The sequence below is a fragment of the Ovis aries genome, chromosome 3, assembly GCF_016772045.2.
Source record: "Ovis aries strain OAR_USU_Benz2616 breed Rambouillet chromosome 3, ARS-UI_Ramb_v3.0, whole genome shotgun sequence".
Lineage (NCBI taxonomy): Eukaryota > Metazoa > Chordata > Mammalia > Artiodactyla > Bovidae > Ovis > Ovis aries.
This window is the reverse complement of record NC_056056.1, coordinates 27,728,096-27,742,530: the sequence shown is the minus strand read 5'-3', so window position 1 is coordinate 27,742,530 and position 14,435 is coordinate 27,728,096.

Below are 14,435 nucleotides of genomic sequence, written 5' to 3'. Positions count from 1 at the left end.
ACACAATTTAGTGACTAAACCACCCCCTATTGTTTGGTGCTTAAAAATTTGGCAGGAAGGTAACATACTCTCTCTGAGTTCCAAACCCCCAAATATATGCTTAATATAAAATTAAGTATGATTTTTTTTTTCTTTTAAGAAAGTGAGTGCTTAATATGTGACTTGCAAAAAGTGCTTGTTGATACCATGAGTGTAGTTATACCACTGACCACAGGGAAACTAGAAGACACAAGAAGAGATATCGGCCCCTGAAAAGTTTGTAGTCAGGTCTGTGCTCAAAGATAATTAGGATTAACAACTGCAAAGTTATTACAGTTTTTACATATCATTTACATGATGTGTAAATGATGTGTGTTTACATACCATTTCATGACTCATTTAGACCAAATTACTGTTCTACTGAGTTAATTTTACTCAGTTTCAACTCCAGGTTTTCCTGTGCACGGATGGAAAGTGGAGTGATAGTATTGGACATGTTGGCAGTGCTAGCAGAAGAACAGCTCCTCCAAGAGTTGTTTGAAGCCAGCACTGTATCAGTAACATCAGATGCTTCAAACAGAATATCCACCAAGTTAATTTTATCACTGGTTCAACTTTTCACACAATTTGTGGAATCAAAATAAAGCTTTTGGAAGTTAATTCTGTCAAAGATGAACTAGCTGAAACAAATATAATTAAATTTGTCAAGAAGCTGAACATAGAAGTTTTTTTTTTTTTTCAGGATCATAAAAATACAAATTTTGGCGAAACACAGTGTTGTAGAACAAATGCTATTCTTACTAAGTTAAGACATTTATAGACTAGGAATGTTCTTGGAGTTGGTTTGGTGTACACGAAATTAATAACCGTACTGGTCTATCAATTGAATTACAAGCTGTTGTAAAAAATGAAATCATTTTGTACATGTTCAGAAAAATGGAACTACAAAAATTTTGTGGCAAACCCGTTTTGAGTCCAAAATACTATTTCAGCATGGCGGTACAGATTTTCTCCTTTTGCTGCCTATCATTAATCAGATTTGGGGAATCTTTGAGCTTTTAAAGAACTTCTTTGTGAATCAACTTAAGTCCTCAAATGTTGTTGAGATTTTATATAAATAAACCCTCTAAATTCTTGTTCTTTTTGTTCAAAACCAGTTAGAAATATTTAATTAAAATTAAGTGAACTTTTGCCTCATGCATCAGGTTTTCAATATTTAGTGAGTTGCAGTGATTGAGAACAAAGCCTGCACACTTTATCTCTACCAAAGTAAGGGAGATTTATCTCTATGAAAGTGAAGGAGTTGAAAAGATGAAATGAGAACTTAAATGATGTGCAACATTTAATATTCAAATTCTTTAGGAGTGTCTGGGATATCTTGGTTTATGGAGGAGTCTTATGATGGTGCTCACCTAATAGTGAAGTTAATTTCTACTCTGCTTTGTAATGGAATGAAATTGAGCAGGCCTATAATTTTGCAGCATTTGAAACTGGATAACCGTTCAAAAGAATCATAAATAGAGACAACTTACTTGACATGTTTGGTCAAGGAAAACTAAGGCAAAAGAAAAGCACCTGTGAAATTATTTGAAGTGAAATATTTACTCTTTTCTATGTGAAAAATGATTGAAATTGACAATATCCTCCATTTAGCCAAATTTTTTCCAAGCTTACCAGATATCTTACTGCTAGGAGGCAGGATGTTGTCACAATCAAAAAATTGTGGTCTACAAAGAAGGGTCAATAATTCCAAATTTATTAATCAAAATATGCAACACTGAAGGAAAATGTAGACTATTTTATGAGAAAAATCTGAAATGTTAAGATTGTTTTAAAAAATTACATTCTTTATAAAAATTCAGTGGTACAATATTAAAGGGTGAGATGTCTAAGAAACTATGTAGATATGGACCAAGAATAAATTATTTTGGTTACTTTATTTTTTAATGTTCTGATTATCAACATAAAGAAGATTTTAAAAGTTTGATGTATGCAGCTACATAAATTATAGTTTTAGAAAGCATTTTATTTTTGAAATTTATTGACTATGTCAAAGCCTTTGACTGTGTGGATCACAATAAACTGTGGAAAATTCTGAAAGAGATGGGAATACCAGACCACCTGACCTGTCTCTTGAGAAACCTACATGCAGGTCAGGAAGCAACAGTTAGAAGTGGACATGGAACAACAGACTGGTTCCAAATAGGAAAAGGAGTGCATCAAGGCTATATATTGTCACCCTGCTTATTTAACTTCTATGCAGAGTACATCATGAGAAACGCTAGACTGGAAGAAACACAAGCTGGAATCAAGATTGTCGGGAGAAATATCAATAACCTCAGATATGCAGATAACACCACCCTTGTGGCAGAAAGTCAAAAGTAACTAAAAAGCCTCTTGATGAAAGTGAAAGAGGAGAGTGAAAAGTTTAGCTTAAAGCTCAACATTCAGAAAACGAAGATCATGGCATCTGGTCCCATCACTTCATGGGAAATAGATGGGGAAACAGTGGAAACAGTGTCAGACTTTCTTTTTTTGGGCTCCAAAATCACTGCAGATGGTGACTGCAGCCATGAAATTAAAAGATGCTTACTCCTTGGAAGAAAAGTTATGACCAACCTAGATAGCATATTGAAAAGGAGAGACATTACTTTGCCAACAAAGGTCAGTCTAGTCAAGGCTATGGTTCTTCCTGTGGTCATGTATGGATGTGAGATTTGGACTGTGAAGAAAGCTGAGCGCCAAAGAATTGATGCTTTTGAAGTGTGGTGTTGGAGAAGACTCTTGAGAGTCCCTTGGCCTGCAAGGAAATCCAACCAGTCCATTCTGAAGGAGATCAGCCCTGGGTGTTCTTTGGAAGGAATGATGCTAAAGCTGAAACTCCAGTACTTTGGCCACCTCATGCGAAGAGTTGACTCACTGGAAAAGACTTTGATGCTGGGAGGGATTGAGGGCAGGAGGAGAAGGGGACGACAGAGGATGAGATGGCTGGATGGCATCACTGACTCGATGAACGTGAATCTGAGTGAACTTCAGGAGTTGGTCATGGACAGGGAGGCCTGGTGTGCTGCGATTCATGAGGTCGCAAAGAGTCAGACACGACTGAGTGACTGAACTGAACTGAAACAGTTTTACAGTCCATCAATGCAATACAATCAATTCATTATTTAATACATAAATATTTTTAAACTATATAACTTTTATTAATTTTAGTTCCTTCTTTTACTCTCAGACTTGTCTCATTCTGGACAGCACATTGCTATTACATTTGTCATTAGCATAATTCACAAATATCCTGGTTTTTCACTTTTCAGGCCAAGAGTAGTTTTGTCTGTCGCTGCTTTTTTGTAATTTCTAATTAGGAAGTAGGACTGTGTGACTTATTTTTGCAAATGAAATGTGAGCAGAAGTGATGTGAGACATTGATGGGATGTAATATGCAATTTCTCCTCTTTCTCCTGCTGTAGTCCTCACAGAAACATATGTCAAAGAGGAACTTTTGGCAGGTAGGAAATTTTGTCAGGTTGCAACTTTGAATGATGATGGCTTGGAGCACAGCTCCCAGTGAGCTGTGTGAGAATAAATGAGGGGAGTGTGAGAAATAAAATATACACACACATACATAGATCTTTGTGGTGGTAAGCCACTGATATTTTGGGATTATTTATTATTGTAGCAAAACTTTACCTACCTTAATTGATAAAGGTATGGAATAGGTGAATTTATTGTTTAATTAATTCATCCCTCCATTTATTCTAAAAGAATTTACTTGGCAATGCACAAACTCAGTCGTGTCTGACTCTTTGTGACCCCATGGATTACAGCACCCCCAGGCTCCTCTGTCCATGAGATTTCCCAGGCAGGAATATCGCAGTGGGTTGCCATTTCCTTGGAGAAGGCAATGGCAACCCACTCCAGTACTCTTGCTTGGAAAATCCCATGGACAGAAGAGCCTGGTAGGCTGCAGTCCGTGGGGTCGAGAAGAGTCGGACACAACTGAGTGACTTCACTTCCACTTTTCACTTTCATGCATTAGAGAAGGAAATGGCAACCCACCCCACTGTTCTTGCCTGGAGAATCCCAGGGATGGCGGAACCTGGTGGGCTTCTGTCTATGGGGTCTCACAGAGTTGGACACGACTGAAGTGACTTAGCAGCAGCAGCAGCAGCAACAGCAGCCATTTCCTATTTCCGATCCAGGGATCGAACCCACATCCCCAATGTCTCCTGCATTGGCTGGTGAATTCTTTACTGCTGAGCCACCTGGGAAACCCAAAAGAATTTAAGACAGTTTATAAACAGCAGAATACAATGAAAAGATAGGGGGACTTCCCTGGTGGTCCAGTGGTTGAGACTCTGCCTTCTAATGAAGGAGGTGCAAGTTCGATCCCTGGTTATGTAGCTATGAGTTCAAGTGCCTTGCAGCCGAAAAACCTAAAAAGAATAAAAAGATAGGGATTTAGTAAAGGGAAAATAGGATTATAAAAATAAAGTCAGAGGTAAAATTACTCAAAATGCATTCCTTGTATTTTCTAGTGGTGGGTGAGCATTTAGTTTGCCATGTTAGTGGCCAAGATAAACAGGAAATTCTCACCAGTAGCAGCATATATAACACAGCAACAAGCTCTACAGTATTTTTTAATCTATATGCATTTTGTGATGTTATATATGTAACAGTATCTATAAGATGCTTTGAGAAAAACCTTATGCAAAAATGGGACAGTCCGTCATATATTAGGCAACTTTCCATCCATAAATAAATCAGAAGTGTTTCACATGATTCTTTCTTATCTCAATTCTCAGTGCCAAGTAGAGGACATAATGGGAATTGTTCAACTCAGGGAAATTTGATGTGAGATGATGGGAAAGATGATGGTGCCAAGCGAAGCCTCCTGGAATCATAGCTCTTGCTTACCTGGCCTAATCCAGCATGAGCCGCATAGAACCTCAAGCACTAGTGCATATTCTTGGTCAATTCCTCAAGAAATATTTCTCTCATCTTGAGGTCGCTTTGAATAAGAATTGTATAGGAGGGATATTGGTTATATTTTCTGGTCAGGTCCCAGAGCAGAATTGGATCTGGCTTTTACACTCCAGAAGCATCCACTCCAACCACAGGGTAGCATATATAAATAAACAGCCACAGTCTAGAATGAGTTACATGCAGAGAGACCTGTACAAATAATGGGCCCCGATCACCCCCAGAGAGAGTGGCAGCTCTCCTGAATGATAACTGAGTCATACCCTGTGAGGGACATCATTGGCCCCTGGGGCCTGCATCCTGGCCATAGTATCCAGCCAGTTGGCATCAGTGTCTCTGAACAGCTTCAGATCCACTGACCATCTGAAAGGTCCGGAGGAAGAACACACTGTGTGGAGGCGAGCTACAGTATCAACCAGCCGCCTGTGCCCAGGCAGCCCTGGTGCTCTGAGTGAGCTCAGAGAAAGGAACCCCAGCCAGGGCTGGACAAAGACTGTGAACTGATGACCCAAGGGCTGGAATGTTTGCAAGAGTCTATTTTTGTTTCAGATAAAACTGGAAATGGAGCCACATGGGGAGCCAACCTCCCAGAGATTAATGGTGAAGGAGTGAGCTGCAGCTCACCGGGGAAGTATGAGTGTGAGCTCACCAATATATTTCCCTGCAAAACAAAGCTGGGCAATGGAGATGGGAAAGAAAACTCCAGTCTGGGCCGAGGCAAGATCTGCAGAGACTGGGCCCCCTTTCCATCCATCTGTCTGTGTCTGCCCATCCTGTCCCTTGGACTGAAAGGAGATCCAACTAGTCTACCCTAAAGGAAATTAGTCCTGAATATTCATTGGAGGGACTGATGCTAAAGCTGAAAAGCCAATACTTTGGCCACCTGATGCGAACAGCTGACTCATTTGAAAAGACCGTGATGCTGGGAAAGATTGAAGGCAGGAGGAGAAGGGGTCGACAGAGGATGAGATGGTTGGATGGCATCATTGACTCAATGGACATGAGTTTGAGTAAACTCTGGGAGTTGTTGATGGACAGGGAGGCCTGGCATGCTGCAGTCCATGGGGTTGGAAAGAGTTGGACATGACCGAGCAACTGAACTGAACTGAACTGATCCTTCCTTCCATCCTTCACAAAGCTCCCAGTTGATGTCTGGTCCTGTTCTCAGCTAGGAGGGTTGGGTAGGGGAAGGAATAGGCCCTGTTCTCTGGTCTAGAGAAAACCACTGGCAGAATGTGATTGAGGAAAGCACCTGGCCTGTTTCAGATGGTTTAGGGTTTGGGACCCTGGGATTTCGGCAGGTTGTTAGCCCACCAGTCAGTGAAAAAAACATGCTTTTCTCTTTGGAAACCTTTTCTTAGTTGGTCAATTTATGGTGAGATCTGGGTGCCTGGCCCTGGGCTTAGTTTGTGCTCTTGGAAGGGGGGGGGGGTGGGGATGGGGAGTGAGACAGAACACCCAGTCCTCTGATGAGAATTAGAGAACTGCTTCTCTGGGATCCTGGAAGCTGAGACCAGGCACCGTTTAATCGCTGGAGGGCCGTCTCTGTCTATCACGACGCAGACTAGGAGATCCAGAGTCCCAGTCAAAAGTCTCCCAGCTGACTGTAGGACCTGAGTCCAGATCTGCACTGTTTCCCTGCCCCACTGAGGGGCCGTGCCTGCTCCCTCCATCATATCAGGTGAATCTGTAGAGTGGGGGGATATCCCTTCCCGCTCAGGCTGTTTCCTCACCAGCTCCCTTTCCTTTCCTTCTTCCTGGACACATGGCTCCTTCATCCTACATCCAATCCTGCTCAAGTAACCTTGGGGCCTGGAGGTTTCAAGGCTCCCAGCAAAGAGGTCTGGACTCTGCTGGGGAAATGTAGCGTCTCCCTTCTGTGAATGCCAGGTCTATCTTCAGCCCCCCTAAGAGCAGGCTGGGCTCTGGATGTCCCTGGCTGATGGCCACAGGGCTGCATGTGTCATGATCATGCTCCCCTCCCTGAGTCCGTCTGAGAATCAGGACATGAGGTGACCTGGCTGGCCGTGGGACCTGCTGGCACCGTGATCAGTGTCTGGGGAGGTTGGTCAGTGACTCAGCAGGGCTGGGACCCGTGGGAGCCCTGTGGCGAATGCCTCATTGCACCAGCCCCTTCCGACTGCAAGAGTGTGGTTTGGGAGACTAACCTGAATGTGTTTACTTTGCAGGAAGAAGTCAGCTTCGATCCTCAGAACCTGGACCCCAGCGAAAGTGAAAGGACTCCAACCACAGTGCCTAGACTCTAACTTACAAGGTGCTTTTAGCCAGTATACCTGTCCCTTCATAGTGACTCATTGAGTGACAATCAGCAGAAAGACCCATGGAAGGTTTTTCAAGACAGCAATTGTAGTATGGACTTGGTATTAAGCGAGATTGATGCTTTTTAAACTGGTCTCATGTATGTCTTGTCTCCTCATGAAAAAATCACACTGGGTCTGCCTGAAAACTCTGCTTTGTACATTCAAATGTCTGTTGAAATGGTGTTTTGAGAGAGCAAGACCCTGCGCAGAGAGAAGCGAGGATCAGTCCCTGGGCTGTAAGCTCCTAGCTCTTGCAATGATCATTTACTCTTTGCTTTCACAAACACTTACTGAGTGATCGCTGCTCATCTGGGGCTGGACAGTAGGCTGCAAAGATGAAACAGAAGTACTTTTCTCTTTGAGGAGCTTGGAGGCTCAAAGTTGGTGAGATGTGACATGTTTGTAAAATACCCTAGCAGCCAGCAGGCCTGGGGATGCTTAAAGGGCAAGGGAGGAAGGATACATTTTGAAGCAGTTCAGTGTGTCAGCACCTAGAAAGGCTTCCTCGAGGAGGTGTCGTGATGGTTAATTTCATGTGTCAACTTGGCCAGACCATGGTCCTCCAATGTTTAGTCAAACACTATTTTCAATATTTCTGCGAAGGTATTTTTGGATGAGATTAAGATGTAAATCAGAAGACTTTGAGGAAAGCAGATTCCTTCCAGGATGTGGGTGGGCCTCATGCAATCATCTGAAGGCCTTAATAGAAAAAGACTGACCTCCCTGAAGCAAGAAGGAATTCTTCTTGCAGACGGTCTTTGGCCACAAACTGTAACTATTCCCTGGGTCTCCAGTTGTTGGCCTACCCTGTAGATTTTAGACTTGCCAAGCCTCCACAATTGTGTGAGCCAATTCCTTAAAATAAATCTCTCTCTACGTATACACATATCTTGTTGGTTCTGCTTTTCTGGAGAACCCTGACTGCAGGTGGCAATGCCTGAGGATATTTTGGGGAATTCATTGCTAGTTTATGTGAATTCTTGTGCAGAGCGATTTCTACACAAGAGAAGAGAAACATTCTGGAGTATGGACCCAATGTGGGGTTTAGGAAGAGAGCTGAAAGACTTTTTTTCAGGGATTAGTGGAAAGTGATTGTCAAAGATAAAAGCTTTTCTCTAAGAAGGTGAAAGCCTTGAAAGAACAAAGGCTGAAGAAGAAGCTGCTGGAAATCCCCAAACTATGGACAAGCCAGCTGAGGGTCCAAGTGAAAGCGATTAAAACACAAACCAAAATCAAATGAGTATGTGACGGAGAACACCACTTTAAGATTTTAGAAAGCCAAGCCCTTCCTCTTCCTGAGACCCAAAGTAGCCTGAGATAAACATGTCAATTCATTTTTGTCTTTGCTTTCCTAAGTATGTAATACTGTCCTTTTAAGTATATAGTATAAAAACAGCTCAGTATCTTTGCCCAGATTCCTAATTGTATTTCAATTTTTTAGTAGAAAAATCATAACCAAGAATGGAAAGTTTATTCATCTTTCACTGTTGAGCCTAGGTAGAAGGGAGATTTTTTTAGGCATTTCCCTGTCCAGATCTCTTTTGTGGTTTCCTGATTCTTACAACTTTCAAACTCCCTGAAACCTAGTGGTATGCCTAACAGCTAATGGCGGTCTTTCTTGATCTTATTTCTTTCAGTCATTCTAACAGTTTTTATAAACATCTATATTTTTGTATGAATTTGCATCCTACTTGACATACCTAGAGGGATTTCTGTTTTCCTGATTGGATCCTGTCTGATTCAGCCCTGACATCACGAGAGTTTATAGAAAACAGACCTCTGAAGATGGGAAGAATGGTTGGTTATCTGTTCAGGTTAGATTTGGAGCTAGTGATGACTTTCTTGTGAATAGAGAGTGGAATACTGATAACGTAGGGCTTTATGCTGACAAGTGGTTTATTAAATCATCTGAAGTTACCTGAAATTAAAGTACTTATGGAGGGCAAAGCTTTGGCAGATTAAATGGCTGCTGTTTTAGAATCTTATGGTGGAAACACAGAGTGTGAAGGCTGCTGAGATGTGGAGTGGGTTGGGTGTTTCTGACTGTACTGGAAAGAAAAAAAAGATAATCTCAGGATTTTACCTTCTCAGAGCAATTCATGGCCGGAGAATCAGAGTGCTTCTGTAATGCTCCAAAGTACTGCTTTTCAACTGTCTAGTAGCTTAATGTATCATAAAGTTTGATTGTACGGTTATAGGTGCTCAGTTCTGTTCAGTCGCTCAGTTGTGTCCGACTCTTTGCGACCCCATGAATCGCAGCACGCCAGGCCTCCCTGTCCATCACCAACTCCCAGAGTTCACTCAGATTCACGTTCATTGAGTCAGTGATGCCATCCAGCCATCTCATCCTCTGTTGTCCCCTTCTCCTCCTGCCCCCAATCCCTCCCAGCATCAGAGTCTTTTCCAATGAATCAACTCTTCTCATGAGGTGGCCAAAGTACTGGAGTTTCAGCTTCAGCATCATTCCTTCCAAAGAAATCCCAGGGCTGATCTCCTTCAGAGTGGACTGGTTGGATCTCCTTGCAGGCCAAGGGACTCTCAAGAGTCTTCTCCAACACCGCAGTTCAAAAGCATCAGTTGTTCGGCGCTCAGCTTTATAAGTGCTAGCGCAAGATAAGACACAGTTGCACCAGGTTTCTTATCAGGGCGTAAGGACATTGTTCAAGAAAGAGTGAGATGTGAGAGCTGGGATGTGGACATCTGGGTAGATTGGCTGAATCACAGGAGCTTGACCCGTTCTCCCAATCTCTCTGGGTTTACTTTGCCATTAGAGGCAGCCTTCTCCTTCACTGACTAAGGGGACTTCTTTCTACTTGATTGAAGACCATGTAGTGCTAAATCTCCTTAAGAAACGTTTCCACCAATCCTCATTTTTCCCATCGCCTCCAGATCCAAGACTAAGGCAGATCCTAGCATGCTTAAGAGGGATGAGAATGAAGTATGACCCGCGAGGAGAAAGCATACATACCAGAAGAATTACAAGGTGACAGATGAGGGCAGATGCTACGTAATGTAGGTTTGGGCCAAATTTATCAAGATGTATGTATTAACCAGAGATTCTTGATTTAATATGCTAGCTTGAGTCTCTCGCAGTGACACCAAAAATTTGCTTTCTCTTTGACTTAAACCTGGACTCAGCGGCCTGTGCAAAATGAAACTGAAATGTCAGAACTTCCTTGGTACAAAGAAATCTGGAAGCTTAAAGAGACTGGAATATTGGAATGGATTTATCATATGCAAACCTAGTCATGTGTCCTCTTATAGGAAGGATCACCCAGATGCCACTCTTTTTACAAAGTCATTGAGAAATACCCTGGGGACAGACGCACCAAGTAGCCTTGAAAGGTTGTGTGATGACTATTTTCTTCAGGCAAGGGCTGATGGAGTTAGAGACTGCCATTGCAAAGGTTTTCTTCATTTTACTGGGGATGATGGCATTCCAGAGTGGCACAGGCCAATGGTCAGTATTTAACCTTGAGAAAGAAGGCTATTGTGGTTAATGAAGCCCACAGCAGGATAATCAAAATCCCATTGTCTAATAGTGATGGAATCTCTAGGGGAGGATATGTGGGTGGCCAATGAGAGCTTTACTTGATCTGTGTAATTGGAAGAGATTTTCAGATCTAGTCAAAAAAGTCCTAAATTTGGGCATCACAAATGAAAAGGTATTGTCTCTCTCATTTCCAGACCTTTAAGAACTATAGTTTTTTAAGTGAATGGGGCCTCCCAGGTGGTACCATGGTTAAGAATCTGCCTGCTAATGCGGCAGACACAGGAGACGTGGGTTCATTCCCTGTGGGGGAGGGGGGGAAGATCCCCTGGAGAAGGGAATGGCTACCCATGCCAGTATTCTTGCCTGGAAAATTCCACAGATGGAGGAGCCTGGTGGACTACAGTCCATGGGGTCGCAAAGAGTGGGACACAACTGAGCCTTCATGCCTCATTCACTCAGTGATATAACTTGGGCACCACTTTCCCACCCACTCTCCCACTCTCCCACCTCAACTGCTGGTGGAACGTGGGTAGCTCACTCACTTTAGATTTGCAAAGCCAGTCCCTTAGAGCAGGGGTCCTCAACCTCTGGGATCTAATGCCTGATGATCTGAGGTGGAGTTGATATAATAATAATGGAAATAAAGTACACAATAAATATAATGTGCTTGAAGCATCCCCAAACCATCCTCCCCTCCCTGCCATCCTGATTCATGCAAAAATTGTTTTCCAGCAGAGTGAGCCCTGGTACCAAAATGGTTGGGGTCTACTGCTGTAGAGTCCGTCTGACCCTGTCGAGGTGGTAAGCACAGATGAGTGCTTACTGATGCTCAGAGCCTAAACTTTGATTCATTTATGGATCCATGAGAATCGTTGTCAACTCTTGGAAAGTTCTTGGTGGCAATGTCATCCACAGGTTGTTAACTTTTGAAATTTATAGACCCTTTGAGCAGTTGATGAAAGCAATGAACACATTCTGAGAAATGAAGGCACACTTACTCACACAACATTTATATTCAATTTTTGGAGGTTTATGGACCCTCTGAAGCTGCAGGTTAAAATTCCTGTGACTCCATTTGGTGACTCAATAAAACAAAGGGCAAAGATTACAAACAGATAGAAGAAGAAATACACATAGCCAAAAAATTATGAAAAGATCTTCATATTCACTACAAACAAGAGTAATGCAAATCACACTGAGACACCATTTTTCATCAGCATTTGGTGATGATCAAAATCTTATATTGCAAATTGTGTTGTTGAGTCTTGCTCAAATCTCACACCTGGTGAGTGGTGGATCTGGGGCTTGACCCTAAGGCCTCTGACTTCAAATCTCCCTTTCTTCTCATTTAGTGACAGGGCCCTTGTGATATATGCCTTGCATCATTGCTTGGGTGTGTGTGGGATGCAGCCTGATTAAACTCTGGTACCTTGCTCTGGATTTTTCTGGAGGAGGCCATGAGGAGTAATAGCATCACATGGAAAGGAAAATGAAATCCTCTATGGCCAGGAAGCAGTTCAGGTCATCTTTTGTCTTCCAGAAGGAGCCCTGGGCATCTGATAGCCAGTTCCAGGTGCTTGGCCCGTGGCCAGAGGCCTGGCTAGATTGGGGTCTGCAGGAGGAGGAGGCTGGGACTGCTTTCCACGTGGGGAATTCATGTGCCTAAGAGGAAGGTCCAGTAGTCAATACTTCAGGCTTCAGTGTCCTGTCTCTGATTCTGGAACCCTGAGACCTAAGGAGGCAAAGTCAGGGGTAGAAGAAAGAGGGAGACAGAGAGAAGTCGGAGGTGTAAGTGCTTTGGGTCATAGTCATGATCCCACATCAGCATAGGTACCTGTGTGTGTGAGCCAAGTCACTTCAGTGGTGTCTGACTCTTTGTGACCCCAGGGACTGTAGCCCACCAAGCTCCTCTGTCCATGGGGTCCTCCAGGCAAGGAGTGAGTTGCCATGCCCTTCGCCAGGAGATCTTCCTGACCCAGGCATCGAACCTGCATCTCTTGGGAAAGTAAAAAATGATGAGGGAATGTGAGAACAAGGAAAGGAGAGAGACAGAAAGAGGCAGATGGAGACAGAGAAGGAGAGGAGGCAGGGGAGGTAGGGGGGATGAAGAGGGAGCAGGGGAGGAAGAGGGAGAGACCACATATCTGCGTGTGTGAAGCAAGGGATTTCACCCTGGAGACCACTCTTTTAGGTCAGGGCAGAAATAGATGGAACATTCTCCCAAGTGCCTCAGTACAGAGTGGAGTGTATAATCATTTCACCGTGTGTACAGGATTTCTAGTTACATAATGACTAAAAGCAGATAAAGATCCAGCCAAGAGAACAGCAAACCATGGACATGATGCTCATAAAAGTCCTTAGCCAGTCTCAGGGCTTGGCTGCCAACCTGCTCTGGGGCAATCGAGGTGGACAGAGCCAGGCATGAGGAGTCCTCCAAGAGCCCCAAGGAGGAGGAGGAGGTGGTGGGGGGAACAGCAAGGAAGGCCAGCCCTCGACTGCCAAGAACAGCAGGTTGCAATGCTTAATGTCCACACTTATGCCAGCGTGCTTAGGAACTGTTGTTATTTTTATGAGAAAAATGCAGAAAGGCTAATCTGTCTATTTATGTCTGTCTGGAACCATGTAATTACTAAAGGGATGTTCTAGTGCCAGGATCCAGTTGTGGCTCTTCCTCTCCCATGATGTCTTTGGGAGGCTGGGCCCGATGTCCCAGCTCAGCTCTCGTGAGGAGCCTGCCAAGAGTTTTGGTCACCATTGAGATAGATAGACAGATAGACAGAGAGAAGAGGACCTTGGAAAACCGAGATAATTGGGTCAAATACTTTTATGTATTTAGAGTTTTGGCAAGTGGTAATTTTAGGATATGTTTATGGAGTCTGTTGGTTGAGAAATAAAGGTCTATTCCATAAAAGCCTGTTCATTCAGATCATGCTCTATCATCCATCCATCCATCCATCCACCCGTCCATCCATTCTTTGAGCAAGCATGCCATGGCAGTCATCTTGCTGGGCTCTAGAGATACAAAGGTAAGTAAGACACGGTCTTTTCATATGAAAGACTCAAAGTGTGGGAGGAGGTAGAAATACCAACTATCAAGCCAAGTGAAGTGTCACAGGTGCCATAACAGACTCTAGAAGGAAGAGTAGGATCAAGGAAGTATCAAGAGTGGGTCAAGGAAGGATCTAGGTAGTCCACGAAACTTGAAAGAGCAGGTGACCTTTGAGCTGAGGTCTGCAAGCTGAGTATATGTTTGTCATACAGGCCTTGGACCTTGACTCAGGACTCTAGATGGTGATGTCAGTGCACTCCTACCCTCTGAGTATATCTTGAATTCTAACCAAACCTGTACTTTGCAAGGGTTGGAGTCGATGATTCTCAGCCTGGTATTGGGGACCCTGGTAACCTGACCTAAAGTTGTTATTTTCATTTCCTCTCTGCTGCTTCCCCATACCCTGTTACACTAGACAGGTCATGCTGTTTCCTGAGCATCTCCTTGCCTGTGATCAGGTTGGTCTGTCTTCATTTTCCCTTCTTGATTCCTTTCAAGACCTAAGGTACTGCTTTTCTGGGAGGCTCAGGGAATACATGGAATTTTGAAGGGCCTCCTTTGTGGCTCAGACAGTAAAGAATCTGCCTGCAATGAAGGAGAACTGGGTTAAACC